Below are 16948 nucleotides of genomic sequence, written 5' to 3'. Positions count from 1 at the left end.
GGAACAAATTCCAGGCCGAATGAGCCAAGAATAATCGTTTCTTCTGTTATGATTTAAAAACCTGGTCATTGGGAAGCTGTTGATTCCTCTTACGTACATTTGTTACAACTGAGAGAGGAGATGTAATTCAACTTCCCTCTTTTTAATCCCCTCAGTCAATCGCAATAAATACTTTTGGTTCTTTTTAGTATGCAGCCATATCACAGACTAACCAAAACCAAAGGTAATCAGATTAAAAAGGAAGGAGGCAATGAGAAGGCTTTCCTAGGTGAAAAAAAAATTTATTACCTAATCCCAGGAAAAACAATAAAAACATTTCAACAAAAGCATGTAATAGATTTAAAAGGGGATGAATGGCTTGAAGAATTTAAGACCAGCTGTGTGTGGAACCAGAGGTGATAGGCGAGAAACTGAACTATTTGTTTGCATCAGGATGGAGAACTTAGGGAAATAAATAGTGATATCTTGAAAAGTGTCCATATCACAGAAGAGGTAGTGCTGGACACCTTAAAATGTATAAAGGTGGATAAATCCCTGGGACCCGGGTGCATTCCAAAACTTTGAGGGAAACTAGGGAAGAGATTGCTGAGCCTTTTGCTGAGATTTTGTAATTGATAGCCAGAAGACTGGAGTTGACTAATGTGGTTCCATTATTTAAGAAAGGCAGGAAGAAAAGTCAGGGAACTATGGTGAGTCTGAATTCGATGGTGGGTTAAGTTGTTGAAGGAAATGGAGGGACAGGATTTACATGTATTTGGAAAGGCAAGAGCTAATTCGGGATAGTCAACATGGGTTTGTAGATGGTAAATTCTGTCTCACTAACTTGATTGAGTTTTTTGAAGAAGTGACAAAGACAACTGATGACGGCAGAGCATTAGACATTACCGATATGGACTTCAGCAAGGCATTTGACAAGGTTCCGCACGGTAGACTGGTTAGCAATATTAGATCACATGGAATCCAGGGGAGCTAGCTAATTGGATACAAAATTGGTTTGAAGGTATGAGATAGAGGGTGATGACGGAGGACTACTCTTTGGACTGGAGGCCTGTGACCAGTGGAGTGCCGCAAGGATTGGTATTGGGTCCACTGTTTTTTGCCATTTATATAAATGATATGGCTCTGAATATAGGAGACATTCTCAGTAGGTTTGCAAATGACACCAAAATTGGTGGTGTAGTGGATAGTGAAGAAAGTTATCTCAGAGTACAAGGGGACCTTTATCAGATGGACTGATAGGCCGAGGAGTGGGAGACGGAGTTTAATTTAGATAATTGTGAGGTGTTGCATTCTGGTAAGGCAAATCAGGGCAGGAGTTATACAGTTGATGCTAGGGTACTGGAGAATGTTGCTGAATAAACAGGCCTTGGAGTGCAGGTTCATTGTTTCTTGAAGGTGGAGACAGAGGTAGACAGGGTAGTGAAGAAGGCTTGCCTTCATTGGTCAGTGCATTGAATATAGGAGTTGGGAGGTCATGTCATGGCTGTACAGGATATTGGTGAGGCCACTTTTAGAATACTGTGTTCAAGTCTGGTTGCATGGATTGGAGAGCTTGAGCTGTAAGAGGTGCTGAATAGCCTGGGGATTTTGTCCCCCTGGAGCATTGGAGGCTGTGGGGTGATCTTAGAGAGATTTATAAAATCAGGAGGGGCATGGAAAGGGTGAATAGTTCTGATGTTTTCCCCAGGGTAGAGGAGTCCAAAACTGAAGGGCATAGGTTTAAGGTGGGAGTAAAGACTTAAAAGGGATCTGAGGGACGACTTATTCATGCAGAGCATGGTGCGTGCATGGAACAAGCTGTCAGGAGAAGTGGCAGAGATGGGTAAAATTACAATATTTAAAAGACATCTGGATTGGTACATAAATAGGAAGGGTTTAGAAGAATTTGGACCAAATGCTGGCACACGGGACTGGATCAGTTTAGTATATCTGATTGGCATGGACGAGTTGGACTGAAGAGTATCTGTGCTGTGAACTCTATGTCTATATAGTTTAATATCCTTACAGTCCATGACGTATTAGAATTTTAAAATGAAACCACAATAGGTTAATTGTTGACTGGTATCATCAGCAGTGGTGACCTTTGTAGGTACCATTGAATGATTATTTCCCCATTTTGCTTTTTAAATGGGTGTTGTCTTCTGAGAGACACATGGAGAGGTAGGCTCAGAGACAGGAAGAAAGAGAGACTTTGAGCTCGTTAGGATTATATTTTTCCTTCTCTCTGCTCTGATGCTCAAAATAGGTACTGAAATATCGTTCAGTAAAATAATCCCAAGTCTTGTTTCATTATATTTCTAAGTTCACCAACTGTAAGATGAGCTTTTCACTTTCCAATATGTAAAATTATCATTCAGTTGTGAATTAAGAGATGCAAGCTTTTTGACACAAAGTAAGTTGCCTAGTTTCAGTGTTTATAGATGGCTTATTTTATACAGCATGGGTCTCTTGAACTTGTCTCAATCTGTGGTCAGGTGACCACAGCATGGTATTTTAGGTCAGTATTTATCTTTTTTTGACACCATCTTAGTCAATAAAAGATCTCAGATATAGCAATCAGATGAGGAAGTTGAAAATTGATGGCCCTTATTCATCACTGTTGTATTTGAAAGAAGGGTCCTATTTTAATATGCTGACAGTGTGATCTGTCTGGCAGTGTGACCCTCTGGATATGTCTAAATGGATAGAAAAACATAGCCTCTATTCTAATTGCTTGCAAATGTACTTGCACAATACTCAATCGCTGCAGCCTCAGGCTCTTGGAGGGAAGCATGATTTTAACATATTTGCCTCAAGCAAGCCCACACACAGATTACCTTGAAAGTCACATACATACAATCTTACTTTGGCGTGATTGCTCACATCAACCTGATATGTGCTCCAAACACAGACAATGATTTATTGAGAACTTTGCAAGGAAGATGTAGGGAGATATAGAGAGAGGAAGGAGGATCAAGCATCAGCCAATTGGTCTCTAAAGCATACACAATTCTCTTTCATCATGGATGGTGTGCTTAGTTGTCTTAGTCATGCTCTCCTATAGTTCCGGAGATTTTTCTATTCTGTAAATTACATTAGTTGAGCCTCTGTGACTACTTCTACTATCCTATGGGCCAGACAATTCAAAACACTCCCGACTCCAAAAGAATGAATTTCTTCACATCTCTGTAGTTTATTGCCTACTCCTTATTCTGAGAATGCTTTATCTGGCAAAGGACACTCTAGCCAGAGGAAAGATCGTTCCTTCCTATATCCAAAAGACTCTGGTCACATTTCTTTATTCTGCACATAGACTGTCCCTTATTCCTCTGAAATGTAGCAAATACAGGACCATTCTTTTCACTTATATCTTATCCAACAGTGCTTCTGTCTTTAAATAGCCAGACGGCTGCAATCCCCAAATGATACACTTCTCCTTTCCTAGGTAACGAGAACATTAAACACACATCGCTGATGATATGAGACAATAAATGGTGTACTGATGTCAAAAAAGATCTAAGGGGAGGACTCACTACCCATGGTTAAATAAAGAAGTTAAGGAAAACCCATTCAATTGCAGAAAGGTGAATGGCAGAAGGTCAGTTGATTGGACAGAAAGTAACAAACAGCACAGAATGACTAATTTATTTTTCCTGATTAATCTTTTAGAATGCAAGAGGAAGCTAGCTGAAAATGTAGAATGGATAATAAGAACTTCTTATGATATTTAAAAAGGAAAAGAATAAATAGAGAGAGTGTTAGTCCAATAGAGAATGAGAATGGCGAATTAACAGTAGATAATATAGAAATGATGAAATGAACAAATATTTTGGTTCAGTCTTCACTACACAGGATATAAAAAACTTTGGAGTAACATAAAGGAAAATACATTCATAAGAGCATTGACTGGCTGGCAGACTGGTTGGACTCTGGTGGAGAATTACCATGGAATGCACAGTAGAACATATACTTTTGGGTCCCTTGAGAAATGTATCTTCAATGAAATGATCCTTACATATTTCCATTATGTAAGATAAGTACATTTGATACATTTAAAAGCACAGCTGAATGTTGTGGTCCTGTTTGCTGAGCTGGGAATTTGTGTTGCAGACGTTTCGTCCCGTCTAGGTGACATCCTCAGTGCTTGGGAGCCTCCTGTGAAGCGCTTCTGTGATGTTTCCTCCGGCATTTATAGTGATTTGTATCTGCCGCTTCCGGTTGTCAGTTCCAGCTGTCCGTTGCAGTGATCGGTATATTGGGTCTAGGTCGATGTGCTTATTGATCGAATCTGTGGATGAGTGCTATGCCTCTAGGAATTCCCTAGCTGTTCTCTGTTTGGCTTGTCCTATAATAGTAGTGTTGTCCCAGTCGAACACTTGTTGCTTGTCATCTGTGTGTGTGGCTACTAAGGATAGCTGGTCGTGTCGTTTCCTGGCTAGTTGGTGTTCATGGATGCGGATCATTAGCTGTCTTCCTGTTTGTCCTATGTATGTTTTGTGCAGTCCTTGCATGGGATTTTGTACACTACTGGAACTGACAACTGGAAGCGGCAGATACAAATCACTATAAATGTCAGAGGAAACATCACAGAAGCGCTTCACAGGAGGCTCCCAAGCACTGAGGAGGTCACCTAGACAGGGGATGAAACATCTACAACACAAATTCCCAGCTCAGCGAACAGAACCACAACAATGAGCACCCGAGCTACAAATCTTCTCACAAACTTTCAACACAGCTGAATGTTAGAATTTCCTTATACATCTTAATGAGCTCCAACCTGTGCTTTAATTTACCTTTAAAATGAAGCAGCCTAATGTTTCCCTTATCCCAGTTGAGAAATCAGCTAGGAATTCTCTAGAACTGTCTACCAGAAGCCAATTTTCACTGGTTAACAAACACACTGGGATTCTCATAGTTTCACATCACAATACTTTTGTAAACAATAACCCCATAAGTAAGCCTTGAACCATTCGTTCATCTTGTAAGCGTGATGCTGAAGAGGATACATCAAATCCATCCTGCGGGATAAAGGCTATCCCAATCAGATAATTTCTCCCTGTATATCACACAAACTCATGAACAGGCCTAAGACTATCACCTTTGGTCCTGAAAATACCCAGTCTACCTCAGAATACCATGGATAAGATAACTCAAATGTTTAGCAACAGGTGAAACTGCTTTAGGTTGTTCCGATGTAACAGCAACCTAGGTCAAGTTTGCTACCAAAAGGATGCCACCTACAAACAGACCCTACCACCAGTGATACATTTCTCTCCCCAACCCTATCTGCGTTCAGTAAAGACCATTCCCTCCAGGACTTTCTTGCCAGGTCCATGTCCCCCCACTAACACACTCTCCAATCCCCTTCCCCTACCACCGTAAGAATTGCAAAACCTGCGCCCACACCTTCTCCTCACCTCCGTCCAAGGCCCCAAAGGAGTCTTCCACAGCCATCAGAGATTTTCCTGAACTTAACCACATGTCATTTACTGTATCCGTTGCTCCCAATGTGGTCTCCTCTACACAGGGGAGACAGGACGTCTACATGCGGAATGCTTCAGAGAACATCTCTGACACACACACACACACACACACACACACACACACACACACACGAAGCAACCCCACTGCCCCGTGGCCAAACACTAACTCCCCCTCACACTCCCCTAAGGACCTGGGTCTCCTCCATTGCCAAACCCTTACTACCTATCGCCTGAAGGAAGAACACCTTGTTTTCTGCCTTGTGACCCTCCAACCACATGAGATCAATGTGGATTTCACCAGTTTCCTCATTTTCCCTCCACCCACCTTATCCCAGTTCCAAACTTCCAACTTGGCACCATCCTCTTGAACTGTCAATCTTCCTTTCCACCTATCCACTCCACCCTCCTCTCCGACCTATCACCTTCACTCCCACCTTCATCTACCTATTGCACTCCCTTTACATTTTTTGCATGGCTCTACATGTGGAATAACTTAAATCGTTGACATGTGCATGACTATCATCATTTAGAGGAAATAAAATGTGATAAAACGCTTGTCTCTGGGTCAGAAGGTCATGTTTCACTTTAGGATCAGAGCAACAAAATCAAAAATGACACTCCAGTACAATGATGAGGGCGTGCTGCATTGCCAAAAGATGTCATCTCATAAATCAAGTGCTAAAACAAGGTTCCAGCTGCCCTCTTAGGTGGGAATAAATCATCTCATTACATTATTTTTAGGAAAAGTAGAAAAGATACTCCTAGTCATCTGGCCAATATTCAAAATGTAATTAAACTACTGAACATATCTACTCATTATTAGACTGTTACTTGTGAGCAGATGTCATATGTAAATTGGCAACCCATTTCCTTTATTACAACAGCGACTACACTTCATTGGATGCAATGCTCTTTGGAACATCTGTGGTCATAAAAGACTCTGGGTAAGAGCAAGTATTTCTTTGGTCATGCTCCTTGTCCAATGGAGTTGCCAGAATAATAGTCAACAGAAAGCCAGAGCTCCTCACCACCTGGGAGAGCAACCACCACATTAAGTAGAGACAACATCACCTAGTTCACCTCATGCAAGTACCAATGTTGCAATTCACTGCCAGGTGAACTTCCAAATCCACTGTTTTCTGGAAAGATCAAAAGAAAGTAAGAAGGATCCATTTAGTCAGTGGAGTCTGACAAAACAATAACTTGCATTTATATAGCCCCTTCGATATAGTAAAACATCTCAAGGTACTTAACAATTGCATGTTTGAAGGAGAATGCTATCGGAGCATCAAGACATCAGTTTCCAGCAAGAGCAACATACATGGCTCCTAATGTATATTTAGTATCTGTCTTCACAAAAGACAGGCACTATACAGATATTGTGGTTAAGGAAGAGGACTGCGAAGAACTGGATATAATAAACATAAGCAGAGTAGAAATCTTAATGAATTTGCATCTCTGAAAGCAGATAATCCACCAGGGTCAGATAAAATACATCACAGATTATTAAATGGAACCAGGGAGGCAATAGCAGAAGGTTTGACCATTACTTTGCAATCCTCACTGGATACAGGTGTAGCGCCAAAGGATTGGAAAGCTACTGGGATTGATCAAATAATTTCAGGCCAATAGATGCACCTCAGTACAGAGCAAATTACTGTAATCAGTTCTAGGAGATGAGATAAGCCTAAAATGGCACAGATTAATCAAGACTGTTCAGCATGAATTTAGTAGGGAAGATGATGTGTGATTAACTTGAATAAATGTTTTGAGAAAGTAACAAGGAGGATTGATGAGGGTAGAACAGTTGATACGGCCTACTGAATTTTTACGAAAGTTTCTGAAAAGATCCATATGGCAGACTTGTTTTTAAAAAAATGACATCCAGAGTCAAACTGGATACAAAACTGCTCTTTGGCAAAAAAACAAAGACTAATTGTTGATGGCTGGCTTTTAGGTCTGGAGGACTTTGCAGTAGGGTTCCACAACAATTAGCTTGTCAGTTTCAGTTAGTTAACGATTAAAATTTGAACGAATGATTTTATTTCCATGTGTATTTTACACTGAGAAAAACAGTAAAATACAGTGAGAAAGCTTTTCCAAGGTTGTCACAATCCAGTGCCATTTTAAATAGTTTTAAGAATAAGAAAGAAAAAGAAATAAATAGCTGAAAGACAATCTTTTAGTCCTGAGCCAGCTCATGATCAATGACACCTGTGCCGCCATCCCTCCTCCACCTCCTCGCCATCATCTACACTGGACCCAACAAGCATTGCAGTCACCACTCTTCAGGCACCATCTTTCGCCAACGGTCCAATTCTCCTCTGCCACCATCTTGCTGCTACCCGAGCTGGACTGACGAACATCACAGTTGCAAGTCTCATGAATGCGCTCACCCCAATGTCGTTGTGGTGCCCTTCTGCCACCACTGTGTCGCTGCCAGCATCGGGTCCAATCAACAATGAATTCGCCAATCCTCAGGCGCCATCTTTCGCTGCTGGACCTACCTCACCAATCATCTCTGCTGATGTAGCAGCCACTGATTCCAATGCCAGGTCCCGTGCTCACCCTGGCAAAGTACAATTCAAATCTGCACTGAACTCACTAACTGCTGCCACGAGCCTGTGTTAGGCTCACTCGCCGCCATGGGGTCTGCGCTGGGCCAACTTGAGTCCGTGCTAGGCTTCCTCAACGCTGCCATGAAGTCGTCGCTGGGCTCACTCGCGACCAGGCTGGATTCCATCACCATTGAAATAAGGTCTGTGCTGGGCCCATTCGAGTTCACACTGGGCTCCCTCACTGCCACCACGTGGTCTACACTGGGCCCAATGGCTGCCACCATGAGGTCTGCGCTGGGCCCACTGGCTACCACCACAAGGTCCATGCTGGGCCCACTCACTGCCACCATGACGTCTGCATTGGTTTCCCTCACTGCTTTCATGAGGTTCGCACTGGGCTCCCTTACCACTGGCATGAGGTCCATCGTGGGCCCATTTGAGTGTATGCTGGGCCCTCTCAAGTCCATGCTGTGGTTCTTTGCAACTGCAATTGCTGTTTAAGCTCAGGACAAGAGGTAAGCATAAAGAAAAAAAGATAAAAGTAGTCAGCAGATGACCTTGCTCAAGAGCCCTACTCTGCTGCCATCTTGATGACACTTCAGCCAAAGTGGTTTTAAGTAAATAGGACAATGCTGAAGAACCACAACAGGATAGGGATGGGAACACAGCAAGCGCAGGGGTACAGTGATAAGTTAGTGATAAGATGTCTCGGACAGCTAGGCCACACAATCAGGAAAGATAAAGGCAATCTTGGGTAAATATAAACATCACCCATTGCATGCATTGTGGGAAGTTAGTAAACTGCGACATTTGTCAATGTACATTGCAAATTGACCTGATAAAGAATTGAATATGTAACCTGTTATGAATAAAATCCGGAAACCTGCGGACTTTAGAGAGTTTGGTCTTAGATTCATTTCGCTTGCTCTCCTTACATTTCCTTGAATAAACCATCATTGACCATACAATCACAGTTATGGCGGCCAGGTTTCTGGCACTGAGCCTCGCTCTATGACTCAGAAGGAAAGGGGAGAGAATAGGAGAGTGATAGTGATAGGAGATTCAATCATGAGAGGAACAGACAGGGGATTCTGTGGTCTCAGGCGAGGCTCATGGATGGTATGTTGCCTCCTGGTTGCCAATATCAGGGATGTCTCGAATCGAGTCTACAGGATTCTTAAGGGGGAGGAAGAGCAGCCCGAAGTTGTGGTACACATTGGTAACAATGACATAGGTAGGGAAAGGAAGGAGGATCTGATAGCAAGTTAGATTGGAAGCTAGAAGGCAGGACAAGCAGTGTAATAATCTCAGGATTGCTACCAGTGCCATGTGCTAGTGAGGCTATGAACAGACAGAGTAAAGATGAACGTTTGGCTGCAGGGCTGGTGTAGGAGCGAGGGCATCAGATATATGGATCATTGGGATACTATCTTCTGTGGAAGGCAGGACCTGTACAAGAAGGATTGATTGCACCTGAAGTGGAGGGGCACCAATATCCTGGTCAGAAGATTTCCTGAGCTCTTTGGGAGGGTTTAAACTAGATTGGCTGGGGGGGAACCTGAGCTTCAGATCAAATGATGGAATAGGTAGTGAACAGCCAGATGCAACTTGCAGAGAGTCTGTGATGAGGGATAGGCACTTGATAGGGCAAATATGCAGTCAGTGTGATGGATTGTGAAGTGTGTCTATTTTAATGCAAGTATCAGGATTCAGAGTGTCGAATTCAGAGCACGGACCAGTACTTGGAACAATGATGTTAAGGCCATTACGGAGACTTAGATATCACCGGGGCAGGAATGGTTGTTGGATGTTCCAGGGCTTAGATGTTTCAAAAGGAATGGGATGTGGGGGGGGGGGAGTGGCATTGCTAATCAGGGATGGTATCACAACTGCAGAAAGGGAGGTCATTGACGATTGTTTGTCTATAGAGTCAGTAAGAGTGGAAGTCAGAAACAGGAAAGGAGTAGTCACTTTACTGGGAGTTTTCTACAGGCCCTCCCAATAGTAACAGAGACATGGAGGAGCAGATTGGGAGGCAGATTTTAGAAAGATGCAGAAATAACAGGGCTGTTGTGATGGGTGCCTTTAACTTCCCTAATATTGATTGGAACCTACTTAGTTTAAATAGTTTGGATGGAGCAATTTTTGTCAGGTGTGTCCAGGAAGGGTTCCTGACGCAATATGTACATAGGCTGACGAGAGGGGAGGCCATTTTGGATTTGGTGCTTGGCAGGTATCAAGTCTCTCGTTGGGAAACCATTTCAGTGATAGTGATCACACTTCCCTGACCTTTATTATACAGACGGTTTGGGAAAGCATTTAATTGGGGGAAGGGGAATTACAATGCTATTAGGCAGAACTGGGCGGCACGGTGGCACAGTGGTTAGCACTGCTGCCTCACAGCGCCAGAAACCCGGGTTCAATTCCCGCCTCAGGCGACTCTCTGTGTGGAGTTTGCACATTCTCCCCGTGTCTGCGTGGGTTTCCTCCGGGTGCTCCGGTTTCCTCCCACACTCCAAAGATGTGCAGGTCAGGTGAATTGGCCATGCTAAATTGCCCGTAGTGTTAGGTAAGGGGTAGCTGTATGGGTATGGGTGGGTTGCGCTTCGGCGGGGCGTTGTGGACTTGTTGGGCCGAAGGGCCTGTTTCCACACTGTAAGTAATCTAATCTAAAAAAAACCTGGGATGCCTAAATTGGGAACAGATTTTCTCAGGGATATGCACAATAGAAATGTGGAGGTTGTTGAGGAAGCACTTGATGATAGTGCTGGTCAGATTTGTCCCACTGAGGCAAGAAAAGGACGGTCGATTGAAAGAATCTTGGCTGACAAGAGATGTGGAACGTCTAGTCAAGAGGTAGAAGGAAGCTTATTTGAAGGTTGAGGAGGCAAGGATCAGACGAGGCTTTCGAGGGTTATAAGGTAGCCAGGAAGGAACTGACAAATGGACTTAGGACAGCTAGAAGGGGGCATGAATAAACTTTAGCGGGTAGGATTAAGGAAAACCTGAAGGTATTCTACACTTGCGTGGGAAACAAGAGGATGGCCAGAGTGAGGGTAGGACCATTCAGGGATAGTGGCGGGAAATTGCGCCTGGAGTCGGAGGAAGTAGGAGAGGTCCTTGGTGAATACTTTGCTTCAGTATTCACTACTGAGAGGGACCTTGACATTTCTGAAGACAGTGTGAAACAGACTGATATATTAGAACAGGCTAATATTAGGAAGGAGGATTTGCTGGAAACTTTGAAAAACAGGAGGATAGAAAAATTCCCTGGGCTAGACGGAATATACCCTAGGTTACTACAGGAAGCGAGGGAAGAGATTGCTGCATCTTTGGTAATGATCTTTGCGTCCTCACTGTCCACTGAACAGTGCCAGATGATTGGAGGGTGGCAAATTTTATTCCCTTGTTCAAGAAATGGAATAGGGATAATCCTGAGAATTACAGACCAGTTAGTTTTACGTCAGTGGTGGACAAAATATTGGAGAGAATTCTGAGAGACAGGATTTATGATAACTTGGAAAATCATAGTTGATTAGAGATAGTCAGCATGGCTTTATGAAGGGCAGGTCATGCCTCACAAACCTTATTGAATTCTTTGAGGATGTGACAAAACACATTGATGAAGATAGAGCAGTGTGGATGTGGTGTACATGGAATTTAGTGTGGTGTTTAATAAGGCTCCCCATGATAGGCTCATTCAGAAAGTAAGGAGGTATGGGATACAGGGAAATCAGGCTGTGTGGATATAGAATTGTGGTTCCAGAACCGCTCCATGCAGAACACCACTGGTCACCGAGCTCTAGGCTGAATACTTTGCATCTACAACCACCCTCTATTTTCTATGGGCCAGCCAATTCTGTATCCACACAGCCAGATTTCCCTGTATGTCATACCTCCTTACTTTCTGAATGAGCCTATCATGGGGAGCCTTATCAAACACCTCGCTAAAATCCATGTAAACTACATCCACACTGCTCTACCTTCATCAATGTGTTTTGTCACATCCTCAAAGAATTCAATAAGGTTTGTGAGGCATGACCTGCCCTTCATAAAGCCATGCTGACTATCTCTAATCACCTATGGTTTTCCAAGTTATCATAAATCCTGTCTCTCAGAATCCTCTCCAATACTTTGTCCACCATTGACGTAAAACTAATTGGTCTGTAATTCTCAGGATTATCCTCATTCCCTTTCTTGAACAAGGGAATAACATTCACCACTCTTCAATCATCTGGCACTATTCCAGTGGACAGTGAGGACGCAAAGATCATCATCAAAGATGCAGCAATCTCTTCCCTCACTTCCTGCAGTAACCTAGAGTATATTCTGTCTAGCCCATGGGATTTTATAAATGACTTGGATGAGAAAGTGGAAGGGTGGGTTAGTAAGTTTGTTGATGACACGAATATTGGTGGAGTTGTGGATAGTATGGAGGGCTGTTGTAGGTTGCAAGAGGGCATTGACAGGATGCAGAACTGGGCTGAGAAGTGGCAGATGGAATTCAACCTGGAAAGGAATGAAGTCATTCAGTTTGGAAGATCAAAATTTGAATGCAGAATACAGGGTTAAAGGCAGAATTCTTGGCAGTATGGAGGAATAGGGGGATTTTAGGGTCCATGTCCATAGATTCCTCAAAATGTCCACCCAAGTTGATACGGTTGTTAAGAAGACTTTCATTAGCAGGGGGATTGGGTTTAAGAGCTGAGAGGTTATGCTGCAGCTCTGTACAGCCCTGGTTAAACCACACTTGGAATACTGTGTTCAGTTCTGGTCGACTCACCACGGGAAGGATGTTGAAGCTTTAGAGACTGTGCAGAGGAGATTTACCAGGATTCTGCCTGGACTGGAGGGCATGCCTTATGAGAAAAGGTGTACAAGATGATGAGGTATAGATAGAATGGATAGCCAGAGACTTTATCCCATGGCAGAAGTGTCTATCACGAGCGGGCATAATTTTAAGATGACTGGAGGAAGGTTTAGAGGAGATGTCGGAGGTGGGTTCTTTACACAGAGTGTGGTGGGTGTGTGGAATGCACTACCAGCAGTGGTGATGGAGTCAGATACATTAGGGACATTGAGTGACTCTTGGATAGGCACATGCAAGATAGTACAATGAAGGGTATGTAGATTAGTCTGATCTTACAGTAGGATAAAAGACCGGCACAACATAGAGGGCTGACAGGCCTGTGCTGTATGTCCTATTTATACCTGAGTCTCCTATTAATTTGTCAGGCTAAACAACAAGTGGCTGCAGTAGTTGGCATGATCTCGTGTCACGCACCCGGTACCGGCACTGCATTCAGGTATGTTCTAAATTACTACCCATAATCAGGAAAGAGGGGCGCACCAGACTGACATGGACGAGACCCAAAGGATCTGAAGGAAGACTCAGGGCAGGAGATGACAGATAAAGAGGCCAAACCATGCTGGTGGGACGGGAGAGCCAAACTGCACAGATAGGTCAGACTTCTCGGAACCCGTCACAGAGCAGATGAGCTAAAAGCTATGCCAGTCAAGAAATTAAGCCTGCTGGACAGGCAACTGTCTTTGAAAAAGACAAGATGTGTTTTCTGGGGAGAAGTCAGAAAGCAATATTTACAATAGAATTTGTTAAAGGTCACAAAATATTTTGGAATGTACATGAGCCACAAGGTTTATCTGTGTATTCTTTGTTCCTTTTCCTGGGGCAACCATCAAAAACAAAATCAAGAAAAAGAAATAAAAGAAATAATAATTGAGTCCAGTCAACCATACATGGATAATTTTAATGAAAACAAGTTCAGAAGAATAATGTAGGTTATATTGAAGGGAAAATGCAGATGAAATTGCATTGGGACATTTGAAAGCTTGTGAACTATAATAAGAGTAGTAAGGAATATCCGTAAACTGGATACAGTTTAAGAGAACTTTAATATCTTTTAGGTCATTTGATTTGGTAGTTAAAAATTTTTTGTCTAAATTCCAACAATCAAGAATTGTGTAACAGAATGATATCAGGTGACTTAAACAGTAGATGGGCAAAACTATCACAGAAATGGAATGAGCAGTTCTGTTGTCTAGTATCCTAATGGGACTCAGTGGAGCACCCAGTTTAATAACAATGAAGTAGGGCCTGTGAGAGAATTAAACGATTTGTGAGAAAATTGTGCAAGCATCAGTATGCACTGAGAAAGAGAGTTAGGTATGTTCACATCAAATATGACATGGAAGTAGAGGTAGGAACAGAATAGGTTGAGGAGATAGTTTGGAGATTTTAGGAAATAAGATCATTTTAGGAGCTAAGATCATGGCAAAGATTGTGCTGGAGAAGCTTGGATTCATGGCAAAGTAGATAGGACCTTATGAAGTGAACATAATTAGTGATACATTTGCCTATATAGACACAAAAGGAAACAGGTACTTGGGAGCAGTGGTCACAGTTGAAACTTATTACTAAATGATTTTGTTTATTAGCATTGACCACAACCAATCTGTGACAACTGGGAGGTCATTTACTTACTGCCAGCAGCATGTTCGTGTACTGATGGCCATGGAAACAGTGGCAAAAAACAGAGTTCAAATGGCATTCATCAAGAAACAGGATCTCCCAGGGAAAAAAAAAGATGGCCTCACATTCCAGACTAGTGACTGGGAAGAATCCCAGAGTTCTGGACAAAGGCCTTGGCCCATGAGAACATCAAACCATTACACCACACCCCATCACAACAGTATTAACTACGAAGAAAAAGATGCTGAGACTACAAATAATTGACCCTCACGTTCCAGCTTTAAACCCAGGACCAGAAAATGGACTGGTGTTGGTTAAGTATGATAAAATTCTATATATTACGTCATGAACTAGTACCCATTGATCTAAACATCTCCAATACTAGTTTTCATAAGTGATTTCATACTCAAGCATGAAATACAGCTTTGGTAAAACAAGTGACAACACAGGTGGCTTGGTTTAATGATGGAGATTTAATAGCTGCATTCTGTTCGGGGAAACAGTCGACTGAAACACAGCCTGGTCAATGATGTCACAGTAACATTTAACACAGGGATCTCAGTAGTAAATTTTATTGAGTTGGCAACAGAGGACTGAAAGGTTCATAAACTTAAAAAAATTCAGGAAGAAGGTCAATGGATTCAGAATATTCAGTCCGATACAGACCAAAAGCTGATATACATAATTCAGAGCTTGCCTAGAGAGAGTACTAGAGAGTCATGCTGGGACCATTAATAGATTGATTAATATACAGGGAAATCTTTCAAACTATGCAGTCAAGAATGATGTCTGAGCACTCATGGATCATGGATTTTCAAGCAGACAAGGAAACCCTGAAAAAAAACTGATGAGAGAAAGATACTCCTGTGGATAATAAAGGTGTGTTTGTTTAGCTTGTCATGGTACAGGGAACATGGCCTGTTCCACTGCCCTTTGAGGGGTTTAATGTCAATATAAAACTGACATGGACCATGTCATACATAATAATACGTTAATCAACATTGTTTTGGCAATCTCAGTTATTCCAGAATCACCACTTACTAAAACATTATATAGAGGAGAGAATATTAGAGTAATTAGAGGAGATTGTTATTTAAGTTATCGCAATATACTGCCATTTGCAGCAGACACAGAGGTAATATAAAAAGCTTCACTTTAGATAGTTGCAGTGTAGAAGCTACTTTTGCAGTGTGCCCACATTTGAAATATGAGACAGAAGAAGCAAGGTTTGGTTTAACACAACAGCAAACTGTACAATGGAAGTTATATGGGCTGCAATGGAAACAACTTACGTTGTACATTGCACAAAGTTGCGTTCATACAGGGAGGTATAGCATTATCACATCACAAAAGAAGTACCAATAAGGAAACATTCAATCCTGTTTTATAACCAGCCTTGTGACCTGTCAATACCCACAGGTACTAGCTGGGTGGGCAAGATAGAACCGGTGGAAATCTACTGGAGAGACGGCGCAAAGACAGGATAGATTAGACTCTGTCTCCTTGGCACAAAAAAGACTAAGGGAAGATTTGATTGAGATGTACAAAATTGTAAGGGTCCTGACTAGAGTAGACAAGGAGGGCCGCCTTTGTATCTTAGTTGAGTGGTCAGTAACTCAGGACCTAGATTTAAGATGATTGATAAAAAGGTTGGAAGGGAGATGAGGAAAAGTGTTTTCAGCCAGAGAATGGTAGAAGTCTGGAACTCAAAGCTTGAATAGGTAGTTGAGATAGAAATCCTCGACTCATTTCAAAAGTGCCTGGATATATGTCTCAAGTATGACAGCCCAAGGGCTATAGACTAAAATGCTAGAAAATGGGCTTAGGTTGAATGGTATGCTTTTCAACTGACAGAGGCACGATGGGGCAAGCAGCCTCTTTAGAGACATAAATCCTCAGATTTTCTATGTAGATTTCTGATGTCTAAATCTTCCTCAGCTATAGAACCTTCATAGGTGATGGTGTAGTTGAAAGAAAAAATCCAGAATTTTACTATAAGACTTCTGTTAGAACAATAAAAGTGTATGGGGAAATGAAAACAAAAAGGAGTCAGAATGGGATTAATCTGCTTATCCAACTGCTTTTTATTTAACTTTAATGACAAAACACAAGCATGAAGCAAACTGTGGAAAGCTCTACATAAGTGTTCAGGATTTGAAAGAAAGTTTGCACAAGAGGCTACCAGTTAATTCAAAGACATTAAGATTCAATGTAAAATTTAGAACTGAATACAGAATTATTAGAGGAATTACCTGACAAGAGTGCATTGAGTGGAGTTTCCAAGAAATCAGTTTTGAACTGCTATTGTTTTTCATTAGCATTGACAAATTTAATTCAGAAACTGAACAAAAGTTGCTTCAATATGCAAACTAGAAAAGGCAGGCAATTCTACAAAGCGCTTATGATCATGAAAAAAATAGCTAATTAAAATGTGTCAG

The 16948-nt window shown here is 42.1% G+C and overlaps 1 protein-coding gene across 3 annotated transcripts in view; it reads right to left on the bottom strand.

Annotated features, from left to right (window-relative positions):
• The window catches only part of atp13a3 (ATPase 13A3), a 162060-nt gene that overhangs the window by 32809 nt on the left and 112303 nt on the right, over positions 1–16948 (bottom strand). The gene's annotated exons all lie outside the window — the stretch shown is intronic.

The sequence above is a fragment of the Chiloscyllium punctatum genome, chromosome 6 (genome assembly GCF_047496795.1).
Source record: "Chiloscyllium punctatum isolate Juve2018m chromosome 6, sChiPun1.3, whole genome shotgun sequence".
NCBI classification, from domain to species: domain Eukaryota; kingdom Metazoa; phylum Chordata; class Chondrichthyes; order Orectolobiformes; family Hemiscylliidae; genus Chiloscyllium; species Chiloscyllium punctatum.
The sequence above is the reverse complement of the archived record's forward strand: the minus strand, read 5'-3'. Positions and strand labels throughout refer to the sequence as shown.